The sequence below is a fragment of the Alosa pseudoharengus genome, unplaced genomic scaffold (genome assembly GCF_046254945.1).
Source record: "Alosa pseudoharengus isolate Yale_2024_CS ecotype anadromous, Long Island Sound unplaced genomic scaffold, YU_APseudo_1.1 YU_APseudo_1.1_scf_4, whole genome shotgun sequence".
NCBI classification, from domain to species: domain Eukaryota; kingdom Metazoa; phylum Chordata; class Actinopteri; order Clupeiformes; family Clupeidae; genus Alosa; species Alosa pseudoharengus.
In genome coordinates, this window is record NW_027468774.1 from 9,306,166 (window position 1) to 9,312,637 (window position 6,472).

Sequence of the window (6,472 nt, forward strand, 5' to 3'; positions counted from 1 at the left end):
CTGTACAAAAATCATCAACAATGGTCTAGATCAGGGGTGGGCAAACTTTTTGGCTCAAGGGCCACATTGGGTTTTGAAAATAGGCCGGCGGGCCACACAACCCAACCCCCCCCCCCCCCCCCCCCCCCACGACACACGCCTAAAAAAATACATTTTTTATAGCCTATAATTTAGTATGAAAAGTATTTGTTTTAAAATACTGCTAATTTGTTTTAAAAATACAAAAATACTGCTAATTTTATGCTGTTTAACAAATGTATAAATTGTACACTATCGCTTTAAGACAGTCGCTTTAATTCACGTTTATTTCTCAATGATCTTCTGCCTGCTCCACTATGGCTAGTGCTGTACCTACGGCTGGGCCCTCTCACAGTTTTTAAATGGTCAGTAGTGGGAACTACTGTTGCCTTCATGATTTCCTTTTAAAACTTTCTTATAAGGAGGAGATATCAATTATCAACAATCACAAGCCAGCTGGAACCTGCGGCTCTCTCTCCCTCTCGTGAGTGCAGACGCGTTCCCAATTAAATGGATTGCATATGTTCACGTTAGATCTGCTGCAAAGGAGATAACTAAGAGTTAACTTAGTTTAACATGATGTTATCTCTATTTAACATGATGTTTTGACATTGACATTGTAAACGTTATCTAAGGAGAGTGAAAAGCAGTTTGCAGTAAAGCTAACCAACGTCTATCGCAGGAAAAAAATAGCGAGCAGCCTGATAACTAGCCTAAATGAAATGCTCGGCGGGCCGGATGAAAGTGCTTGGCGGGCCGCGGGCCGTAGTTTGCCCATCCCTGGTCTAGATTGCTGGCACTCTAGGACAAAGCTTCCGAAAACAGCTTGGCATTCAATGAGTTAAGCAATGATTAATGTGGAACATGGGCTATGACTCCTAAGCAAAGATTAATGTGGAACATGGGCTATGACTCCTAAGATATGATTAATGTGGAATATGGGCTATGATTCCTAAGCAAAGAAAGGGAAATGCACCTCTGGTTGTGCTTCTACAAACATGTTGGCACCAAACTTCATTACTGTCAGAAACCACCAGGGCCGGAGTGGTGCCACTTTTCAGCCCGGGAGTTTCATGCCCAAGACCGGCCCACTTTTTTAGTGGTGGTGGAAATTGGATAAATCAACAGTTCAGCTCTTACTATCCTTTTTTTATTGTTTGCATGTTTTTCTGCATGGGTAGCTATCATATTGTTGTTTGGTGATTTACTCCTTTACTAGCCTACACCCACTTCTGAGCAAACCAGGCATATAGCTGTCATATACTGTTCTTTCTTACAGTAAATAACGGTTCTTTCTTACATTAAATAACAACATTTCATATTAATTCATATGGTTTACTCTATTGTCCTCTCTAGCCCAGATAGCAAAATCATATTGTCAGATAGCGGACCACTGGTGGAATGCCGCCGGTGGTGTGCCACTTGTGGTCCGCCGTTGGACCACCATCTCTTTAAACTAAACTAATCATGAATATTAAGAAAAGTTAATAAAAATGATATATGGAGTACACCTGAACAAATGAAAACGATTTTAGACCAATAGTGGCAACATATTGGGCAATTTGTCTGCAACCCGCCAGCGAACCGATGAGCAAAATGCCAGCGGACCGCCAGCTATGCCCCCAATGGACCGACAGTGTTCCACCAGCCTCTTGCTATCTGGGAGGCTACATACTTATCCCTCTAATCATGTAGGCCTAGTTAATTTTGGGCTCATCATTTTCAGCGGGGGACTGCTCAGAGGCTACTTTTGTTTTTAGGCCTACTGCATACACAGATCAAGCTTGAGTTGTGTTATCAATATTTGCATAATATTTGCAAAGTCTATGAATCGCCATATTGGACGATACAAAAAGGCCAATATTTTAATTAATTTAATATGTTGTTGGTTGACAACGCTACAACGTCCAATATTAGCCCAATATTTTTGCGGCTAATAATGATGGCTATATCTCTTTACCAGTTTGCCACTTATGTCCTCTTCAAAATAAAAAAAATCTGGGAGCTTGGCACTTTCTACCATAGACATAATATACATAGACGCCGCATTGGCTGCTGGAAACAAGAAATGCGGCATCTTGGACCGGTCATACTCCTTGTTGCGTTGAAGCAGGAAACACAAGATGACAGCACTGTGCAGCATGTTCCTGCTCAAATTGGCGGACCATACTCGGGGGATTTACTTTTCACAAGTAAGATTTAACATTACCGTACTGGTATTGGGGCAGCCGTGGCCTACTGGTTAGCGCTTCGGACTTGTAACCGAAGGGTTGCCGGTTCGAACCCCGACCAGTAGGCACGGCTGAAGTGCCCTCGAGCAAGGCACCTAACCCCTCACTGCTCCCCGAGCGCCGCTGTTGTTGCAGGCAGCTCACTGCGCCGGGATTAGTGTGTGCTTCACCTCACTGTGTGTTCACTTTGTGCTGAGTGTGTTTCACTAATTCACAGATTGGGATAAATGCAGAGACTAAATTTCCCTCACGGGATCAAAAGAGTATATATATATATATATACTATTGGTTGTATTTTGTATTTTCGAACAATGTGGCCTGTATCATAGCTACATGTATGACCTTTGCAGCAAAAAAAACGCGTGAAAATCTGTTTGGTATTCAGTGAGGTATGATTAATTTAATGCGCTGACAGCTCATTGCACCAGCCAAAGAGATTACACTGAGTGGAGTGGATGACCGATCCAAGATGGCGGCCCCACGTCTCGTCAGCGCTAGTAGGGAGTAGCGGTCGATGCGGCATCTATGTATATTATGTCTATGCTTTCTACCATCCATCCTCCCTGACGCTTATCACTACGGTACGGCCGGCCCGCCTATATCTGAGAAAACTTTAGAAAAGACGGGCTATGTGGACCCAACCAACTCTTCTTGGGAGGGAAGAACAACCCATGCAGAGGCTGCGGTGTTAGGCATAGAATGCGGAACGAGTGTAGCCTACTTTAAGAGAAGATAAATTAACGTGGCAAATGTCAATAGTTTCCCCTCGACCGGCCCAAAAGTGAAGCGGCCCACCGGGAATTCTCCTGATTCTCCCGATTACCCACTCCGGGCCTGGAAACCACATATAAGATAAATGTTCTTTCCACTGTCAACGTGACTGAAGTAACCTATGGTGATGTCCGTGTTCAGAAGCCTATATGTTTTAATTGAGTCAAGCAGTGAAATGTGGTAGGCTTATAATGCTGGATAATGTTGATGTGAGTCTGCTAACTCCATTGAGGCTAACTCAGACAGCATTAGGTGTCTGCAACTTCCACCGAATACAGCTACCTATCGCGACCGTAACATTTGTTGCAAGCCAGACATTTTGATTGTTGGTGACTCGATTGTTAGACACTTAATTCTACCAGGTGCAATCCCGTACTCTCTCCCTGGTGGTAAGGTTATTGACATTTCAAACCTCATTCCCTCTCTCCTTGACTGGCATCCTACTGTCAACATTGTCATCGTTCATGTGGGAACGAATGACGTCATGGCCAGAAGTTCGATCAAACTTCAGGAAGAGCTCGAAACTCTATGTCTCACTATAGAATGCTTGGGTAAGCGCTGTATTGTGTCTGGCCCGATTCCATTAAATTCCAGAGAATCTGAACGCTTCAGTAGGCTGTATAGTCTCCATAACTGGCTCAGGAATTTCTGCTCTGCGTCTGGACATGACTTCATACCAAATTTTGATATATTTTGGACAAACTCTAGTCTCTATAGGCCTGATGGTGTGCACCCCAATAAAAAGGGAATACAGCAATTAACTATTAATTTTATTCAGTTTATTGCTTTTAGCACACTTTGACAAACATCTCAACAGCATGACCCTATGCAGTCTGTTAATATACCCAGGTCTAAAAATTTGGGTCCTGCTGATCCTTGCCCTCCCTCTCATGTCATAGACATCGAGAACCCTATCAACCCAGCCTACAGATGGCACTCTTTAGAGATCGCTCTCTAAGAAGATATTTATTGTAAATGACATTATCACAACCCACAAGCTGAACTGTATCTTTCTCACTGAAACATGGCTGGATGCCTCAGGCAATTATGAACTTCTTGAAGCATCCCCGTCTGACTTTTCCTTTTCACATTGCTTTCGCTCCAATCAGAAAGGTGGCGGCGTGGCAGCTCTTTTTTCTAATGTGTTACCCTGTAAGGATGTTCCTTTTGGTACTTACTCCACCTTTGAATACCTAGCTATTGCAATGAAGCCACCAAACTCCTGTGTAATGGTCACAATTTACCACCCTCCGCAGAACAGAGTAAGTTTCATCTCTGAGTTTGGTGAGTTTTTGTCTACTATTGTGACAAACTACGATTGTATTCTCATTTGTGGTGATTTTAATATTCACATTGATAACACAGAAGACTGTTATGCAATGCAATTCACGTTTTTCAGTGAAAAAATTTCAACTATCAGGAGCAGTATCTCTTCATCTTTCACTGATGGTTTCAATCCTCAACCTCCTCTGCCCGATAGTAAGGCTACTCTCCACAACTTCACTCCAATCCATCTGAGTGAGCTGGAAGAAGTAGTCCAAAAGTTAGGTTCAGCTACTTGCTCCCTCGACCCTGTACCTACTAAGCTATTCAAACAAGTTTTCAGCTGCTTGGCTGCTGACATACTACAAATTGTCAATACCTCCCTACTATCTGGAACATTCCCTGATTGCCTTAAACATGCCATTATTACGCCTCTACTAAAAAAACCTAGTCTTGACCCCCTGGCTTGTGAGAGTTACATGCCTATCTCTAACTTGCCTTTCTTAGGCAAAATTCTAGAGAAGGTTGTTTACAAGCAATTTTGCACCTACTTGTCTCAAAACTCTATATTTGATGCCTATCAATCTGGGTTTCGGGTTAATCACAGCACAGAAACTGCTCTAGTCAGAGTTGTAAATGACCTTAGAATTGCGACTGACAATCACAAAATTCTCCTTGATCTAAGTGCTGCATTTGATGCAGTCGATCATTCTATACTTCTGCAACGTCTTTAGCAATCAGTTGGTCTTCAAGGTACAGCTCTTGATTGGATCTCATCCTATTTAAATGGGAGATTCTGTTTCTATTAATAACCTCTCTTCTGATGTAATGCCCATTTTATATGGGGTACCTCAGGGGTCAATTCTTGGTCCTTTGCTTTTTACTTGTATATGTTACCTCTTGGTTCTATCAATCGGCAACACAACATCTCTTACCACTCATACGCTGATGATACCCAACTTTACATTTCTATCTCCACTGATGACCCCAGTCCACTAAATGACCTCACTTGCTGCATCTCCAACATTAAAAAGTGGATGGCCCAACATTTTTTAATGTTAAATGATGCGAAGACAGAGATTCTGGTTGTAGGCCCTAAGGCCATGAGACATCACTTTCACCCAATTCTAACCTCCCACTTGGTAAAACCGTGTGAGGATGTAAAAAATTTAGGAGTGACTCTAGATGCAGATCTTAACTTTCAAAAACATATATCTAACATTACCAAAACAGCCTTCTACCACCTTAGAAATATTTCTAAAGTCTGTGGCCTCCTGTCCTTACAGGATTGTGAAACATTAATACACGCTTTTATCTCCAGTCGTTTAGATTACTGTAACGCACTCTATGCTGGTCTAACAAAACAGATGCTAAGCAAACTTCAACTTATTCAAAATGCAGCTGCTAAAATACTCACTAGAACACATACATTTAATCATATCACCCCGATTCTTAAATCACTTCACTGGCTCCCAGTCAAACAAAGAATTGATTTCAAAATACTTCTTCTTGTTTTTAAGTCAGTAAGTGGCCTTGCCCCACCCTATATTTCTGATATGATATCTTTTTATGATCCTACCCGTCACTTAAGGTCCTCCAGTAAATGTCTCCTCACAATTCCCAGAATCAACACTAAGGCTGCACATGGTGCCTTCAGTTACTGTGCCCCAATCCTCTGGAATAGCCTACCTCTGGAATTAAGGTCATCACAATCAATTCCCGCTTTTAAAAAGGGACTTAAAACTTATTTATTTTCTTTAGCTTTTATTTTTCTTTCCCTTTCTTTGACTTTTCTTTTGCTAAGTGTGTTTTTTTATTTTAGATAATTTAATGACAACTCTCCACTCAAAGCACATTGTGTCTATGTATGCCATATGAAATGTGCTATATAAATAAACTGACTTGACTTGACTTGACTTGAGTCAGCACACATTATCCGTTTCAACAAAATGCACTAACAGAAATGTGTTGCGGCAAATAGCGGCATGGTCCGACTTGCCAATAGCCGGTAAAGATGTTGCTTTGTAGAACTCTTTGACCTGCATGTAACAGTGGTCAAGTGTGTTCTCTCCTCTAGTTGGGATGTTTACTTGTTGAATAAACTTAGGCATGGTCCGATTGAGGTGTACTATGTTGAAATCGCCAGCCACAATGATGGCAGCCTCTGGGTGCTGATGTTGTTGCTTGTT